This window comes from Mus pahari, chromosome 3 (assembly GCF_900095145.1).
Source record: "Mus pahari chromosome 3, PAHARI_EIJ_v1.1, whole genome shotgun sequence".
NCBI classification, from domain to species: Eukaryota; Metazoa; Chordata; class Mammalia; order Rodentia; family Muridae; genus Mus; species Mus pahari.
The window spans coordinates 154,315,987-154,335,438 of NC_034592.1; positions in this window are offsets into that span (position 1 = coordinate 154,315,987).

Below are 19,452 nucleotides of genomic sequence, written 5' to 3' on the forward strand. Positions count from 1 at the left end.
ATAAAAAATAATAATAATGTCCACCTAGCACCTTACTTGCTGGGAACTCCATTGCCTTTTTGGCTGGCACATGTTGACCAAGCAATCTGCTATGGTAGAGCCAACTTTATGTCAACCACTCGGGAAGAGCTGAGACTTCCAGTTCATGGGTATATGTCAAGTAGATGAATTCTGTCATTGACCACACAGGTTTGAAAATTGATTCTTCAGCAGAGACTTCAGACAAAACCACGGCTTTGGCTGACAACTCGACTGAAGTCTAGAGTGAGACCACTGATCTGGCGAGTTAGTGTCTACAGGTGAGACCTTTGTCCTTGTTCAAGTCACATGAGCAGGGAATTCGGGCATTAACCACCAAGACACAGCAAGGAAACAAAGCTGTTGAAGAGCCCCAGGACACCCCTTCAAAGGAGGACTTTGACTGATAGTCCCTTCTCCTTAGGTAATCACAGAAATATAAAGAAGTGAACGAGGCTTGACAAGTCACGCAGCCTGTCACCAGCTGCATGGAACACAGCTCTTAGTATATATCGTGTAGGATGTCACAGCACCATGTGGTTGAATTCCTTATGTGTCTGAAGAAAATTGGACTCCACTTGGCCCTTTGCTCCTCTCTCCTAGAAAGACCACAGTCTGAGCTACTCCGCTCACGTGCAAGGCACTTCTTATGGGCCAAAAGGAAGTGTTACTCTGAAATCATATGTCACATTCATTTGAAGTCTTGTGTCACTTGGATGAGATAAGACGTGGACACACACCAGAAGTAGCAGCAACAAAATGGGGGTCTCTAAGCTGAGCGCACCAAGTGTTTATTTTTTGGCTCACAATGGACAGCCAACACAAGCCAGCCTTGGCATATGTATACTAGCAGTCAAAATGTCAGTATGTTTCCCATGGTCTCCAGAGAAAAGGGGTGGAACAAGGTAAACTGCTCCCTGTGACTTCCTGGGAGAAGCACAGGTCGCTTCGGCTCCTGATATACTGGTGTGCTACGTTCCTGTCATGTGGCCCACCTGTGTGCCTGGAAGGGAGAGAGCCGGACGGCTTGGTGGAGGGCATGGGTGACTTCCTCAACAAGTGCTAGATCCTACTACAGATGCTAAATGTGCTACCTCACTCTAGAAGGTTGCCTGGTGGTAAGGACAGGAATTCGTGCACAGGACTAACAGCTTTAGGATCCCTTCCTGCAGACGGAGGTTGTTGGTCAACCCCTGTGGCGCTTTGTAGTCTGAATCAAGTTGAGAAGGACACTGGGTACCCAGCTCTCAGGCTTGACCTTAGCACTGGTCCTGCCTCTGGGGCGTTTCTGGATGAGTCTCTGGATTGGTGAGCTAAATAAAGCAGATGGCCCCTCCCAGGCAGCATGCCAGCCCTGGAGGTCCCGAACAGGAGAGAGAATGGAGAAAGATTGGATTCACTCTCTGCTGGCTGCTGAGCAGAAAGCTGATCCGCTGCTGTCCTGTGTCCCCTGCCCTCCCTCTGTGTCCCAATGCCCTCCATCCTGCCCTCTCTGTGTGTCCCCTGCCCTAGTTCTGCTGCCTTCCCTCTTTCCCTCCCTCAGTGTCCCGTTGCCCTCCCTCAGTATACCGATGATGCCCTCCTTTTGTGTCCCACTGCCCTCCCTCCTGCCCTCCCTCCGTATTCTGTCACCTGTGCCCTGGTCTTCAAGTCTGAAGACTCAGGTGGTACTCTGGCCCCATCTGCTCCGCATCTTGCCACCTTCTACCTACCCAGTGGTTTCCCAGGCTCCAGTTCAAAGAGGGCATACCACTGGACTTCCAAGATCTAGAGCCTTGGTTCTCAGCCTTTCTAATGCTGAGTCCCTTTAACACAGTCCCTCATGTTATGGTGACCCCCAGCCATAAAATTATCTCTTTGCTCCTTCACAAATTGTAATTTGCCTCTGTTATGAACCATAATGTAAATATCTGATATGCAGGATCCCTGACGTGTAACCCACAAAGGAGTTGTGACCCACAGGTTGAGAACCACTGATCTAGAGTGAGTCCTTTCAGAGGCCCATCTTCTGTTGGTTCTGTTCCTCTGGAGATTCCTAACTCACATAACCCCTACTGTGTCAAGGCTTGTGTTGATGAAGGAAAGAAAGCTGCCTGATGGTGGAGGCCATGTTTAAAAGATGTTACACACCAGGGGAAAGCATGTCTCCAGACAAATCAGATAATAAAGCTGTATGAAGCACATACACAAGACAGGCATATAGGGTTGGAGGTGGGGCTGTGTGTGGTGTGTGTGCACTCGCATGCACACACTTACATGCACATGTGTATATGTGTGCAATATATGTGTCTATGTATGTGTGTATATGCGTGCAATGGTCCACAGCATTGTTGGTGTCTATATAAGTTAGCAAGGAATCCACTAGGACTGGACAGCCCCCTGGGAAGCTGAAGCCCAACAGTGTTTGCCTAGGGGAAGAAACCCAAAGCCAGGGTTGTGTCTAGCAGGTAAGGCAGCCACTCACACTAGTAGCACAAAAAAGTGTGTTGTGGCTGAAGAAACGAAGCCACTGGAGGTTGGTGAAGACAGATGAGAACAACACAGAGCAGTCATCAGTACTGGCATTTAGAACCAAGGGGGCATACTTCTTTATTTCCAAGAACCAGGGTGCAGACATGGAAAGACAGACAGTGAAGAAGGACTGAATTTGGAGGGTGTCGGGATAAATCTAGTTTGCATAGAGAGATGGATGGGTGGATGTGGCTGTGCTATACATCACTGTTCTCCCTCGATTGTCCGTGGAGAGCTCGCATGGTACCAACGCTAGGAGCAAGGAGCAAGCTGTCTCCCAGGTCTTAGCTTGTGAGAGCCAATTCACAAAAGGGGGCCATTGCCATGGAGAAATGTCTATTTCCTATGAGGATGTACAAGCTGGACTTAGAACATCTTTCCCTGCTCAGAGCGTGCTTAGAGATGGAAATGTGTTTAATTATTGAACCCGAACTAAAAGGCTCTTCTAATCATCCTGGAACAATCTGAAACTTTAAGCAAATAATGGTAGCAATGGATTATACCCAATGAATAAGCTCAGACACCAGGAGACACACCTGAAAACAGGCAGAGTTTGGTGGAGAATGAGATGTTCCGGTAGCCTCACAGACCTTCCGTAAGATGTATCTTAATTCCATGGTGGGGTGGAGGGTGACCAAAACTGGTAGACAAGACTGGAGGCTCAGAAGTAGACAAGCCTTGACAATCACAAGTGTATCTCAAGGAATGGGGACAAGTTAAAATCATGCCTCCTGCAGGGCTGCAAGCAGCAAAACATCTGTTAAGACTCTGGCAAAGATGCCTAGCTGGAATCCAGTCATGAGAAATCACAGCGCAAACCCAAAGTGAGGGGCACATGACAAAGAAAGTGCCTGGCCTGTCGTCCTCAGAGAAGCCAGAGCCAGGGGTAGGGATGCTTAGTTGGTAAGCTGGTGGGACACAAGCGTGAGACCTAAGTTCAGATCCTCAGCCCCTCCATGGAACCAGGTAGAGCAGTATACACTAGCAGTAAGGACAGAGGCAGCAATCCCTAAATGAATAAGTGAGTTTAGTTCAGTGAGGAATCCTACCTCAAAAGATACAATGGGAGGATTGAGGAAGTCTCCTGTGCTGGCTGGTTTTGTGTGTCAACTTGACACAAGCTGGAGTTATCACAGAGAAAGGAGCCTCCCTTGAGGAAATGCCTCCAAGAGACCCAGCTGTAAGGCATTTTCTCAATTAGCAATCAAGGGTGCGAGGGTCCATTGTGGGTGGTGCCATCCCTGGGCTGGTAGTCTTGAGTTCTATAAGAGAGCAAGCTGAGCAAGCCAGGGGACGAAAGCCGGTAGACAGCACCCCTCCGTGGCCTCTGCATCAGCTCCTGTCTCCAGGTTCCTGCCCCGTGTGAGTTCCTGTCCTGACTTCCATTGGTGATGAACAGCAATGTGGAAATGTAAGCTGAATAAACCCTTTCCTCCCCAATTTGCTTCTTGGTCATGATATTTTGTGCAGGAATAGAAACCAACCCTGACTAAGACACCTCCTGACACCAACCCTGGGACTCAGGTGTGCTTGTCCTACATGTTGTCACAAACAACCACACAGCCATAGAAGGAGTCAAGGTCACTGGAGGTGGCTGGGGACTGAGGAAACATCTAAGTCTCACGATGTCAGAATGAGAATGTGATTCTGATGCATAGCCTTTAGCTACGGGAGACACTGCTGAGGTAACTCCTGAAACCCAGCGGAGTTTGGGAACTAATGCATTTGTGTAATGACAATTCTAGAATTCTGGTTTCTTTAAAAGCACAGAAATATTATAAGAATAAGTTTTCATTTTAATCTCATGTGTGAGATTATGGGGCTGCTTCAGATTTCCCACAGCAGCTGACTATGACTGGCTTCGTGCTCTGGCAAAGGCGTTGTTTTGTCTGCTGCAGATAGTTTCTGCAGTTGTGTGATGTTTGGAATTCTGGGAACATGTCAGAGGGTATTTAAATGCTAGGGCTCAGAAGTGAGGATTGGTGGCTGGTGGTCCTTCAGGGGGACTGGTTGTGTTTTATTCATAGTCATGCTCAAAAAAGAAGCAAGTAGAAAGAAATTAGATTCAGGTGTCTCTTTCTTTCTCCTTCCTTCTCTCCTATCTAGTGATAGGGGGCAAAACCAGGGAGATAAAGAGTGGGAAAAAGAAGCCACAAAGTGCTAAATAACAGCTACAAACAAAAAAGAAATAAGAAGAAAGGAATTAGATTCAGAGGTCTCTCTCTCCCCCCTTTTCTCCCCCCCTTCTCTCCCCCCTCTACCCTTCTTTCTCTCCTATCTAGAGGTGAAACTGGGGGGGGGGGTAAAGGGAGGGAAAAGGAAGAACCTACAAAGCAGCAATAACCAGCTACACGTTTGTAGCTTCAGAGGGTTCATGAGCCAAACCATGATTCTGTGGTAGATTTTTTTAAATGCTCCAAAATAACAATTTGTTGATGGTAGGTTAGTGGGAAAAGGGAGTTACAAAGTGGTGTGAGCTCAGTTTTGTTCTTTAAAGGGAAACACACTGGCAAACACAGATGCTTCAAAGCACACTCATGTACACAAGTACACACGTGTGCACAAGCCTATGGCATCAATGATAAACGTCTCTGAGTGGGTGCATAGTCTAGAATCATTGTTATTTTCTTTCAAGTGCCCAGGTTTACTGCTGGGCCTGGGAGTTCCTATGGCAATGGGAAACCGACATTAGTTTTCAAGGTTTGCAGAGCACACACAGCCTCTCCTAGGCAGCAAGATAAGGATGAGGAAGGTGTGAAGGCACAGAACGTGACTCTGCAATCCCAGGGGTTTAGGTCTGTCTGCCTCTTGCACAAAAGGCATCTTCAGGATCCCTTGAGGGAGCTGGGGTAGAGGCTAAGAATTAGCAAGTGGCTGAGCATGTTGTCAGCAATAGTCACTGGAAGGTCGGCTGACTCCCTCGGCTTCCTTGGAGCAATCGGAGGCGGGTATGCCATTAGCGACAACTTCTACACATAAGAAGCAGGGAGGCTGGCTCTCATCACAGGGCCTTCCATCAGCCTGTGCTCCAGAACTGAGGACCAGGGCCTGTTAACAAGCCTCCTCCTGCCTTGTTCTGTCAGTCATGGAGCAGGCGGGGGAGAGAAGGGAGACGTTCCTTTGAGCCTCCCTATATGTACCACCCAGCGGGTCCTCCCTCCTGCCAGTGACTCTGACAGCACCCACTGAGTGGTTTTTGTTGACCACACTAGAGCAAACTCTCCACAAGTCATATCTGACACTTGGTACAGATGTGTTTTTAACAGGTTGTAGATGAAAAGATACATTAAATTCAACTTCATTTCCATACAACTGTGTTGCTCTGAGCCGGAGTCTTGAACATTCAAGGTTGGCAAGGGCACTGCCAGTGACTTACATTCCCAGCCAGTCAGGCTCTCACCTGAGGCTGAATGAAGCTGGGAGTGTTGGACCCAAGGAGTCGCAGAGCCATGTGTACTGAGGGAAGAAGAGAGCCCAGTCCTTCTGGGGTCTGCCCCATGCATGCAGCATGACTTGGTCTATTTTAAGTGAACAGGTGATACGTTGATAGCTCAGGAAACGTAAGGAATAAACATAAGTAAATAAACCACCTGGAAACAGTCCAAGCTGGACTGATGTGTCTAGTTCATAATCGAGAGAACTGCCTTTCACTTTGACCTTCTTCCGTCTGTCTCAGACTTCATGGTCTCATTAAGAAAGCAGTAGGAGAGCTAAGCAAGATGGCTAAGCAGACAAAGGAGCTTGCCCCCCAAGCCTGATGACTTGAGTTCAGTTCCCAAGACCTACAAACTGATTCAACCACTCTGGAAATCAATCTGGAGGTTCCTCAGGAAATTGAAAATAGATTTTCCTGAAGACCCAGCTATAGCACTCTTGGGGATATACATAAATGATGTCCCCACCATGCCACAGGGGTACCTGTTCCACTATGTTCATAGCAGCCTTATTTGTGATAGCCAGAAGCTGGAAACAACCTAGATGTCCTACGACAGAAGAATGGATACAGAAAATGTGGTTCATTTACACAATGAATACTACTCAGTTATTAAGAATGAAGACATCCTGAGTTTTGCAGGCAGATGAATGGAAGTAGAAAATATCATCCTGAGTGAGGTAACTCAGACCCAAAAGGACATACATGGTATGTATTCACTAATAAATGGATATTAGCCAAAAAAAGAAAAGAAAAAGAAAAAGAAAAAGAAAAAGAAAAAAATGTACAGAATAACCAAGATACAGTCCACAGAACTCAAAAAGCTCAACAAGCTGAAGGGCCCAAGTGAGGACACCTCAGTCCCACTTGGGAGAGAGAAGAAAGCAATCACAAGTGGGGAGGGAAGGAAAGTGGATGGGGTGGGGGCAGAGAGGGGAACCTGATCTGGTATTGGGTGAGGAAAAGGACTGAAGCCATGAGGCCAGCAGAAAGAATTTAAACAGGCAACCTCAGGAAATAGGAGGTTGGGGGGACCCTCCAGAGTGCACCAGAGACCAGGGAGGTGAGAGACTCCCAGGACTCACAGGGAGGGACCTTTGATGAAATGCCCGACAGTAGGGAGAGGGAACTAATAGAGCCCACCTCCAGCAGGAAGGCAGGGCATCAAGTGAGGGATGGGGTTGCCATCCCACAGTCACATCTCTGACCCATAGTTGTTTCTGTCTAAAAGAATTACAGGGATGGAAATGGAGAGGAGCCTGAGGAAAAGACGGTCCAGTGACAGGTCCAAAGTGGGATCCAGGTTAAGGGGCGGTCCCAAGGCCTGACACTATTACTGAGGCAATGGAGTGCTCACAAAAAGGGAACTATCATGAGTGCCTTCTGAAAGACCCAACAAACAGGTGAAAGAGTCAGATGCAAATATTTGTACCCAATCAATAGACAGAAGCAGCCAACCCCTGTTGTTGAATTAGGGAAGGCTGAAAGAAGCTGAGAAGGACAATCTTGTAGGAGGACCAGAAGTCTCAATTAATCTGGACCCCCCCAAGATCTCTCAAACACTAGACCACCAAACAGACAACATACACCATCTGATATGAGGCCCACTTCCGGGTCTGTATTCATTCAGAGATGATGTACCTAACCCTCAAGAGACTGGAGGCCCAAGGGAGTTTAGAGGTCAGGTGGGGTGGGGGATGGGGGCATCCACGTGGAGATGGGGTGGGGTGGAGAGGAGGCGTGGGATGTGGAGCAGATGGAGGGTGGATGGGGGTGGAATGGAATATAGAGTGTAAAAAATAAATTAAAAATCAAATTAAATTTTAAAAAAAGACCTACAGTGGTAGAAGAGAACCTACTCCTGCATGTTTCCTTATGGTTACAAGCTGTGACACAGGGATACATACGCACACATATACACACACATGCATATACACATACATATATACATACATACATACACACATGCATGCATGCACACATATTTAAACATACACATTCACATGCATGCATGCACAATGTATACACATACATACATGCACTCATACACATGCATATACATACATACATGTACTTATACACAAACACATATATACATGTGCTCATATACATATGCATGCACTCTTATTTGTACATACACACATACATGCATACATGCATACATGCATACATGCATAATGCATTACACATGCATGCATTCAAACATACATGCATATACACATGCATGCATACAAACATACATACATGGACAATTAGTTAATTTAAAAATGATTTTATTGGAAGAATTTAAGAGAAAATGATTGTCAATAAAGACATAATCATTCTTCATTATCATATTAAAAGCAACCCTCATACTAGTGTGGCCCTCTGTGGCCTGTGGAGCCCAGCATGTATTTTTACTTAAAGGTTTATTGTCACAGGGTAGTCTGGCAGCAAGTGATATTAACCTTGCCTGGCCTGTTTGTTGACAGCTATAGTTCCAGCACTCACATGTGCGAGACTCACAGTTAGAGGTTAGCCTTGCCTACATGGTGAGACTCTAAAGAATTAACGATCCCTGTGGTTCTAAAGGAACCTGCAGCCTCTTCAGCTCCCACCCTAGAATTACGGATTCAGAAATGGTGGCGGGGGCAGAGGGCATGTGCAGAAACAATATAACGTTTGTACTGAACACCTGATGAGGTCTTAGGTGAAATGAAGTTTAAAGATAATTAGAGTCGAAAATCCTCTTGGGGAAGCAAGGAAGAAAATAGCAGCGCCATTTACCTGCCCAAGGTCATTTAGGGGTTGACTGGAGGACTCTCAGTCCTGGAAGCTTTCCAACAGCCTTCACAGTCACTGGGCAGCACCTAGGAGCAAGTCTTGGAAGCCCCGCCCACCCTCACCGCTAAGCAGCATCTCCCATGGAAGGACAAATGGAAGCTAGGTCTCTGGGACCCATCGTGAGTCAGGTTGCTCCAGACTCCACATGCCTCCTTGGGATTAGGAGATCAGTCCTATCGGAACCACACCTGCTGGAACAAAGGCCATCTCTCCTTGTTCATCTCTGTTCATACGGGATTCCAACTGGAAGAAGTATGGGGATCCTGAGGGACAGTCCTGAGCTTCAGAGCTGGGTCTGATGGCTGGGGAGACAGGCTCACATAAAAGTCAGAACTGTGAGCATTCATTGCACTAACTCGGTGGGCTGGTCACACCACGGGAAACACTGGCTTGATGAGGTAAGCACGGTCCCCCTCTCCTCGCCCTGTCTCTCCTTCACCTTCCCAAGTGGAAGTTCAACTCCTGACTCATGTCTTCTTTCTTCTTGAAGAAAATGGTTTGGAAGCTTCCCACTGACGGTGCTCAGCCACAGTCGCTACTGGAAAACTACTCACGGGATAAGAGGCTTGAAGTAAAAATAAATGAGAAGAAAAATCTCACCAGCCAGTCTAACTACGGTGTGGGCATGAGAGTCTCAGAGGTAAAAACGAAGTGGAGTCATACAAGGTTCTTAAGGAATTGCTTTCCTTAAAACCTAAATGCATAGGTTCATACTTCACTGGAGCTTTAACGGAGGCTGCGTGCTGGGTCAGAGGGATGGAGTGACTCAAGGGAAAACCTCTGCCCCATTCATTACAGGTTCCAACAAGGGTTTCCTGAGAACTAGAACCCACCAGAGACCTGCTATCCGCAGGGGTTCAAGTGAGTTTTGAAGGGCCTAACGCAGGCCAAGTCAAAAGTCTGACATGCTTTATTCCTAGAGCTAAAGACACTCTTTAGAAATCTGACAAGGACGCGCAATAAAGAGCTTCCCCTCTGAAGCACTCCCACCATTGTTCCCAGAGGCCCCAGTCACTCCTCAGCCTTACACAAAGCCTGGCCCTGAGAGAAGACATGGTAAAACCATGGCGGGGAGGTTGGCAGCAGGCCTCTGTTAAACATGAGCTCAACCCATGCTAACCTGTGTTCTGCATTCCCATGGCAAAGTTCCCGCCCACAAACTGCAGAGGCCAGCCATTGTTTGCACTGAACATCTGATGAGCTCTTAGGTGAAGTGAGGTTTAAAGATAACTAGAGTCTAAAATCCTCCTGGGGAAGCAAGGATGAGAAACCATGTTCAGAATATGGGGTATGCAGTAGGCATGTGGAGTATACAGGAGGCACACGGTATATAAATATATAGATATATTAATAATATGTCATAAATTATATAAAAATAATATAAACACATTTGTATTAATATAAATAAAATGCAATAATATATTGTATATTAAAAATTATACAATGTTACATTTAATATATTATAATTAATAATATTATAATATTAATAACTATATATTTTACATAAAATAAGCTTAGGTGACCCAGTGTGTCTTCAGTTTAAAATTTCGTGGAGGCCATGGCAATGGCTCCTTTGGCCAAGTGTTTGCCTGACAAGCTTGAAAATCCGAATCCTGTCCCCAGAACCAATGTGGAAACCCCAGGGTGGCGAAGCATGCCTGTAGTCTCTGCATTAGGGAGATGGAGACAGGAGTCCCCAGAGCTCGCGTGCCAGTCTGTCTAGCCAAATCTTTCCATTCTGAGTTCAGTGAGAAGCCTGTCTCCACAAACTAGGATGCAGAGTGACTGAGGAAGTCACCCCACATGGACCACTGGCCTCCACATGCACGCACACATGTACACAAATGAACATGTACATGTATAGACACAGAGGCAAATAATAAATAAGTAAAGAAATAATTTATTTTTCAGAATACTTGGTTTTTGAAAAATAAATTCTCCTCTTAGGAAATATGGCACAACCACAGTGTTCCCTCCCTCCACTTCCCCAAATCCCCCCACATCCACTCTCCCCAATATTCACTCCTCCTTCATTTCCCTTCAGCAAAGAGCAGGCCTCCAAGAAACAACAACTAGACATGACAAAACAAGCTGTCTTAGATAGAGTTTTGAGTCTATGAGGGGTCACCAGGACCATGGCAACTCCTATAAAGGAAATCATTTAACTTGGTCTGGCTTATAGTTTCAGAACCTTAATGGTGGGAAACATGGTGCTATGCAGGCAGACATGGTGCTAGAAAAGGAGCTGAGAGTTCTACATCCTGATCTGTAGGCACCAGAAGGAGTCTGCCTGCCACGCTGGGCATAACTTCAGTACAGGAGAACTCAAAGCCCACCCCCACAGTAACACGCTTCCTCAACAAGGTTACACCTATTCCACCAGGCCACATCTCCTAATAGTGCCCATTGCCTATGGGTCAAGCATTCAAACACAGGAGTCTGGCAGGGATGGGGGTGGGGTAATCATACCTATTCAAACAACCACATTCCATCCCCTACCCCCATAGGCTTGCCATAAGATAATGTAAAATATATTTAGTACATCATAAATATCCCTATAGTCTATCACAGTCTCAATGTTAAAAAGTCCGAAGTTCAAAGTCTCTTCTGAGAGTCATAAAAATCTCTTAACTGTAATCTCCCATAAAAATCAAAATCAAAAGCATATCACACACTGCCAATATACAACAGCACAGGATATACATTACCATTCCAACATATAGGGAAGGGAGCACAGGGAGGAAATACTGGACCAAAGTGACACTGAAAAAACCAGCAAACTGCAGACTCCAAACTCAGCATCTCTCTGTGTGATGTCCACGCGCTCTTCAAATCTCCAACTCCGTTCAGCTGTATTGACTGCAACACCCTTTCTTCTGTCCTTGATTCTAAAGCCAGAACCATGTGGCCGAAACTGCCATGTCCCCTGCTTGCTGTGGTTGGAACATGGTCTCCTTTTTCAATTACGTCTTCACCATCTTTCTATTATCCATGATTTCCTTCACTACCTAAACTTGGCTGACCTGAAACTTGATCTGTGGACGAGTCTGACCTTGAACTCAGAGATAGATCTGCATGCCTGTGTCTCTTGAGTGCTGGTATTAAAGGTGTGCACCACCAAGCCTGGACCTAAATCTTTCTTTAGTTCCTTTTCCTTTTCACAAGATGGAAGCTTACCTGGGTGGGATCCTCCGTTTAATTAATCTCTTTATCTCCTTTAACACAGGATTTAGCTCCATTCCACCTTCTGGTGCACCTTTTCTCCTTGAATCATACATTTTGTATTCTTCCTTGCTCAGCGTGGTCCTTTTCATCAAACTGTTCTTCATAAGGGTGGACACTAGTAGCCACATGACAGAGTTTATAACAGGCTGTTGTGATTTTCTTTACAAACGCTACTGACCTAAATCTCTTCACTTTAACCTCAGGCAGACTCTTTGGACAAAAGCAAAAAGCAGCCACATTCTTCACTAGAAAGCCACAAGCATGATCTCTAGGCAGCATACTAAAATTTTTCTCCTCTGAGACCTCTTGAGCCAGGCCTCCACAGTTCAAATCATCCTCAGCAACCCCGTCTTCTCTGCTTCTATTAATATGGACCACTAGGCAGAGCTTAAAGCACTCCACTCTCCTAAACCAAAGTCCCCAAATCCACACTCCTCCAAACAAACCCATGGTCAGGCGCATCAGAGCAATACCCCAGGTCCTGCTACCAACTTCTGTCTTAGAGCCCTAATACTATGAAAAGATAGCATGAACATGGCAACTCTCATAAAGGAAAACATTTACTTGGGGCTAGCTTACAGTTTCAGAGGTTTTAGTTCATTATCATCATGGCAAAAAGCATAGCAGCAGGCAGGCAGACATGGTGCTAGAGAAGTTGCTGAGAGTTCTACATCTTGATCCACAGACATCAGAAGACTGTTTGCCACACCGGGCATACCTTGAGCATAGGAGATCTCACAGCCCACCTCCACAGTGACACACTTCCTCCAAGAAGGCCACACCCACTCCAACAAGACCGCACCTCCTAATAGTGCCACGCCCTATGGGCCAAGCATCAAACACATGAGTCTATATGTGTTTATATGAGGGGACATATCTATTAAAACCACCACACACAGTGCAATAAGGCAAGGCACAAACCTCTTATTGAGGTTGGAAGAGGCAACCCGAAAGAAGGAAAAAGTTCTCAAGAGCAGGCAGAAGAATCAGAGACACACCCACTCCCACCCTAACAGGAGTCCCACAAAACCACTGCGCTAATAGCCATAGCATATACAGAGAGAAGCCTGGAGTAGATCCGTGCAGGTTCCATGCTTGCAGCTGTAATCTCTGTGAGCTCATGGGAACCTTGCTTAGTTGCTTCAGTGGGCCACATGTTCCTGATGTCTTCTATCCCTCTGAACCTATAATCTTTCCACCCAGCACCTCAGGATTCCCTGAGCTCTGCAGGAAAGGACCTGATGGATTTAGACTTCCCCCACGGTGGGTCTCAGTACCCGCTTCTGTATGCCTGCTGTTGCTCTCTAGTGATGACTGGACAAGGCACTGATCTATAAGCTAGCAGAATATCATTAGAAATCATTCCATCTATCTATCTATCTATCTATCTATCTATCTATCTATCTATCTATCGGCCAGCCACACCAGTGACTGGATAGCCCAGATTGGGCAAGGCACTGATCTATAAGTTAGCAGAATATCATTAGGAATCATTTCATTTCATTCATTCATTCATTCATTCATTCATTGGCCAGTCATACCAGTGACTGGTTAGCCCAGAGAATTAGCATAGAAGTTCTTTTAAAATCTGCTTAGAGGGGGGGAAATTAAAAGAAAGAAAAATGGGCACCCCAAGCCCCAAGAGAAGGCTCTTGCCTTCCTTCCTTCCTTCCTAACAGATAATGGCCTTGAACTCTCGAAACCTCTCAGATGACCTTGTGCTTTAGTTCTGTCTCAGCTCCATGGTTCTGTGCCAACAAGCATTGTAAAGGAGGATTTGGGACTTTTTCTCTTATTTTTAACAATTCAGAAAATGAGGAATCTTGCACAACAGGACATTTTAATGGTTCTTGTGGACTCTATGGTCCCTTTATGAGTGCTTATAAAATACTGTCTTACCATCTTCCAAGAAGGAAAAACAAAAAAGGTCCTCTGGCCCCTGACACAAGCCTGAGGTGGGGTGGTGCTTCTGATGTTAATCTGAAGTCCTACAGCCTCTGGAAGCCTTAACTGGAGCCTGGCCCTCAGGACAGGGAGAGAGCAGAATGTGGCTTCCTGTGGGAGCCCAGACAAAGGCTCCCTTGGATTGCTGAAATGCAGGGCGATCCTCTGCCCAGAGCGCAGTTTCTAGACAATCTCCCAGCAGCACTGTTCTTTCCAATTATCCCAGCCTAAGAACAGGCGGGTAGATTTCGAGTTCCTTCTGATACAGCCTTGGTTCAGAAGCACCCCTAACCAACAGGAGCTGAATCCTCTCAGCTGTGGCATTATCCCTCCACCTGCAGAGAACTGACCTCACCTCAGGGGAGAAATAACACTGAATCTAAAGAGTAGGGTCCCTTAACTCTCACAATAGTATGATAACAATGTATCAAAGTCAAAACATCAGTCTAACTCTTTCCCACTGAATTGTCAAGTCGGATACCAGCAAAGATTTAATGGCTGTTTTTCTGCTTTTATTTTTATTTTTTATTTATTTTTTTTTGCTGGATTAATTTTTCTCTCTGAATGCTGCTATTTTGATCAAATGCTTCCTTTGTTGGCATTTCCTCTATTTGTTTTCTTGCATGGGGCAAAATCATGACAGTGCTTGACTGTGGTGTTAAAAACTGCTAACAGTAAAAGCAAAGATAGTCTAAAAGGAACACGTGTGACTGTTTATGCATTTTTTAAGACAGCAAAGGAAAGGATCTTAGCAGAAAATAGCCTCCTACTCCTCAGAGACAAAGAGGGACACAGTGCCCAGCCCCACTCTGAGAGTCCCATCACCCAGGCTGAGAGTTACAGTAGTGAACTGGGACTGTGGTCCATGAGACGGGGTTGCGGAGCATAAAGCACACACCATGTTCTATTAGAGGCTGAAGAAATGGCTCTGTAAACTAAGCACTAGGCTTGCCATGAAACCACCTGAGTTTGATCTGCAGAACTGACCTTTAAAGCCTGGGCATGGTAGCCACACTTATGACACAACCCTATAGAGAAATAGCAACAGTACCCGCGAAGCTCACTGACCCGCCAGCCTATCTGAATGAGTGATCCTAGATCCCACGGACTCCATCTCAAAAGAAAAGCAGCTGTTTGTGATGACGTATGGCAATGGGATTTGCTTAAGGAGGTGGAAGCAGGATATCACACGTTTGAGGCTGCCCTGGGCTACACATTTCCCAGGGTATGGTGGCACCTGTCTTTAATACCAGTACTCAGGAGGCAGAGGAAGTTGTATTTTGAGCCCTGTTTCTTCTTCATAGTGAGTTCTGGGACAGAAAGAGCTGTGTAGAGAAGCCCTGTCTCCAAAAACAAGGTGGACTGCTCCTGCGGACTGACATCTGAAATCCACCTCTGGCCACCACATACAAATACACATGCATGCATGTGCACCCATCATATCCACACACATACATCTGCGCACACATGCGTTACCAATGATCCCCTCACAGTGACACATGTATCCACACAACATGTTCACTCCCACCTTGCTCCTCCTTCCCCCTCCCCCTGCCAGAGAGGCGGGGGGGGGAGAATGGGGGGTTTTGTGTAACTTGGAGTCTGGAGATATTTTCCGACCTGTAAATCCACTGTGCTGTTAATCCTTCAACTTCTTGGCCAGGGAGCTATACAGACACAGTAATGCCAAGTGCTGTTCTGTGCCTGGGCAGTAATTCCCACATACAGCACACCTTGTCTGTTAGCTGCTGGGTAATGGCCCTCCCTGCACTCCCACCTCAAGGCGAGCCCAGCCGCTGCTTCTCTGATTTCATTCTTCTTTTCTCTAGAATGCTATGAAAGAAAACCATGAAATGACTCCCTGGGCGGACAGGTCAGTCAAGCCATTTATTTTTAACACTTGTCATGAAGATAAGAAAGAAAACACAAAAATGTGGACATAGTTATCCACACCACACTAATTTCTCTGCATTTTCTGTCTGTTATTGATTATGCTTTGACAGCAAAGCTTCAACATGACAAAAACAGAGAAACACCAGAGACAGGCTGGAAAGAAATTGCTGTTGTCCTGCAGAGGCAGTGCCACCCCCAGAGGGGAGCACCTTGTTTACAGGGGGGGCAAGCTCTAATTCCCTCTGTGCCTCAGAACAAGTGCTGCTGCAGAGGAAGTTTCTTTCCTCTGGAGATGCCAAGAGATGCCCTGTGCGAGGTGCCACGTGCCGTGGTGACTGACTCACTCACCTGTGTCTCCGGTCCAGCATCTTTCCTTTACTCAGAACCATCCTGCAACCCTTGCTTGGTCTGTAGCAGTTGGTTCCCTGGCTCTCCGCACTCACAGAACATGGTGCCAGACTGGTCTTCTTCGAAGCCTGGGCCTGAAGGATCAGCACTGCTAGCAAAGATTGAAGCATCCAAAGCAGTTAGTCACATGTAGACTCGCATGCCTGCATCCAGGCATCTGCAAGGACTACATGGGCTGAGGCTGCCTGATGTCCTGCGTGGCCCCAAGGCAGGCAGTCTCCCTTAGAGATGGAGCTTCTAGAACTCCTCACATGGGGCTACAGGGGTAGATCAGCTGTTAAGAGCACTGGCTGCTCTTCTAGAGGATCCAGGTTCAGGTCCCAGCACCAACTGTCACTATAGTTCCAGGAGATCTGACGCCCTCTCCTGACCTCCATGTGCACTGCATGCACATGGAACACAGACATCCGTGCACATACTCATGCACATAAAATAAAAGAAACAAACCTTAAAAAAAAAAACTTGCTAAAATGCAGATTGCAACTAGGTAGGTCTGGTGTGAGTCTAGGCCCCACCAGGGTTTCTAACACGCTCCTGAGCCTGTAGGTGGTACAGTTCATAGGCGTTACTATGAGTAACAAGGCTGAAGATGACGGAGATCTAAGTCAGCAACAGCAGCAGCTGAGGGTGCAGCAGGCAGCTGTTACCTTTGTGGAAGCACAAGCCCCTCCCAGATCTGCTCCCTCAAAGACTGCATCTGGTCCAGGTCCCCAGGTGATTCTTACGTGTGTTGGCATGTTAACCTGTGTTAGTGTGTTGGTTTGAAAAGCTAACAGAAGAGTTTAGGGTCAAGGTCATAGGACTAGTATTGCCTCTCACAAAGGTTGAGGGTAGCAAGGTAGTGTGTGTGTGTGTGTGTGTGTGTGTGTGTGTGTGTGTGTATGCATGTGTGATTTTAATCTTGAAAGCCATACAGAAAGCTGACCTGTATTAGTAAGGGAATAAATGCCAACGTCTTCAATCCTCTCCTCTCCCAAAGAGTCTCTAGGAACCAAATTATGCCAAGGACTTATGTGAGAATAGTGAGCAATGGCCACATCTCTCTGTTTTCAACACTTATAGCCACCAGGTCAACCAATATAGGAGCTTGCTAAGCTCAGTAGACACACTGCTCAAGAGACAGGTAGTTTATAGAGTCCAGGGGGGTGAATAAAGCCTATGGCCCTCAGTGGGAATGCAAGGTGGGACCACACCTACAGGCAGCAGCAGCAGCTGCTGCTGCTGCTTCGAGCGAAAAATCCAGCTTTGTTGGTGTTTAGGTCAAAGAGCAAAACAGGGAAAGGGAGATGTCAGCCATGCTCCAGCCTCAGGGTCTTGTAGCCCACAGCCTGTTACAAGGGTGAATTCATGTCAGCTGACAATGTTTGTTTCAAAAATTAAAGTGGAGTCTGGGGAGATGGCTCAGCAGGGAATAGATACCACACAAACAAGAGAATCTGAGTCCAGATCCCCAGGACCCAGGTACAGTGGCATGTGTCTGTAACCCCAGGGTCTGGGAGGTGGAGCCAGGAAATTCACTAAGGCTTAATGGACAGCTAGGATAGCCAATCGGTGAGCTCTGAAAACCCTGTCTCAAATAAGGTCAGAGCAACCAAAGAAGAGACTCATTGTGGACCTCTGGCCTACACACACACACACACACACACACACACACACACACACACACACACACACAACAAACATAAGAAAATTTAAAACTAGAGCAGTTACTCCCCCGCCCGCCCACACACACACACACACACACACACACACACACACACACACACAGAATAGTCCCANACACACACACACACACACACACACACACACACACACACACACACACACAGGTATACACACATGACAAACATGTACACGCAGGTTTACACACGACTGACGTGTACACACAATTTAAAGCAATAATTTGCTTAAAAAGAAAAAGTAGAGGCTAGAGACTAAAAGAATACAAGAGAGAATAACTAAAAATCAAAAGAAAGAAGTGAATAAACATAACTCAGTAATAATACTTAAAAATGTTTAATTTAATTAGATCGGCGAAGCCCGTCCAGGACCATGGACAGCTTCCTCCAAGTTCGTGGAATCAGGCAGATTCCCTGCACAGCTCTTTCCTTCAGCTTGGTTTGTATGAGTTTCTTTCAAGAGGAAACTGCTGGCTGCAGACAATAGATAGCTACAAACATTGCAGTGTGCTGAGGGGCGAAGGCAAACACGGGGCTCAATGAGCATGCATTTTTTTGCACACATCAATTTCCAAAAACAATTTGTCAAGTTACAGAATATACAGTGAGTACCTAACGCCATTTGTGAGACCACTTCCGTACTTCACCCTGGTCCATCCCAGGTCCTTGGTCCCTCTTCCTTGTGCCAGTCCTCACAGCCTCCACACTCCATTCTAATGCCAATCTTATACCCTCTACAGATTCACCTGTTGTTCTGCCCATTTAGGGGCCTTAAATGTTGGGTATGGCAAAATTCAGTGATTAGCTTCAAGATCCCAACTCCCGCTGTATCCCAAGCACTTCCTATGTCTGACTGAAACTTTGTAGCCAACTGCAGCCAACTGCTTCTTTGCAACTAAAGTAACTAAAGCTCAGAGAGACAAAAGAATCTGCCAGAGTCACAGGGATAGTGAAGGAAGTTCGCAGGGCTACATCGTGTATCTACCCAACCTTGTCAGTGCTGTTGTGACTAAATCATCTCTCCTCCTGCTTGTTCTCCCTCAAGCCATTTTTTTTATTATTTTCTGAACAATGTGTTTGTGATAGCTCTAAACCTCCTAGAACCCGGTTAAGTTGAACCTCCATGGTTCTTATCCTGGCCTGATCTCTTCACGTGGACTACAGCATCACAGACCTGATGGCCGCAGTCTCAGGTCTTCCCCAACACATGATGGATTGTGCATCCCAAATGCATCTGTCAGACTTAGTTAGATGTGTAAGTTAGGACTTAAAGCTCAGCAAGAAAGGTAAAGAGGGCACCCACAAAGATGGCTGCAAGTCCACTTGTTTAATACACTGGTACACTGGCCTAATTTGATAATAGCCTAACTTTTACCATCCTGCCATGGGTGTCCATGGGTCATTTCCATACTCTTAATTCATGGTGCCAAAACAATGACAAACAGATCTATTTCCTTATGACTGTCCTGCTGTGATGTCCAGATGCAGACTTGGTTTGCATATATGGGGTGGAAGTAG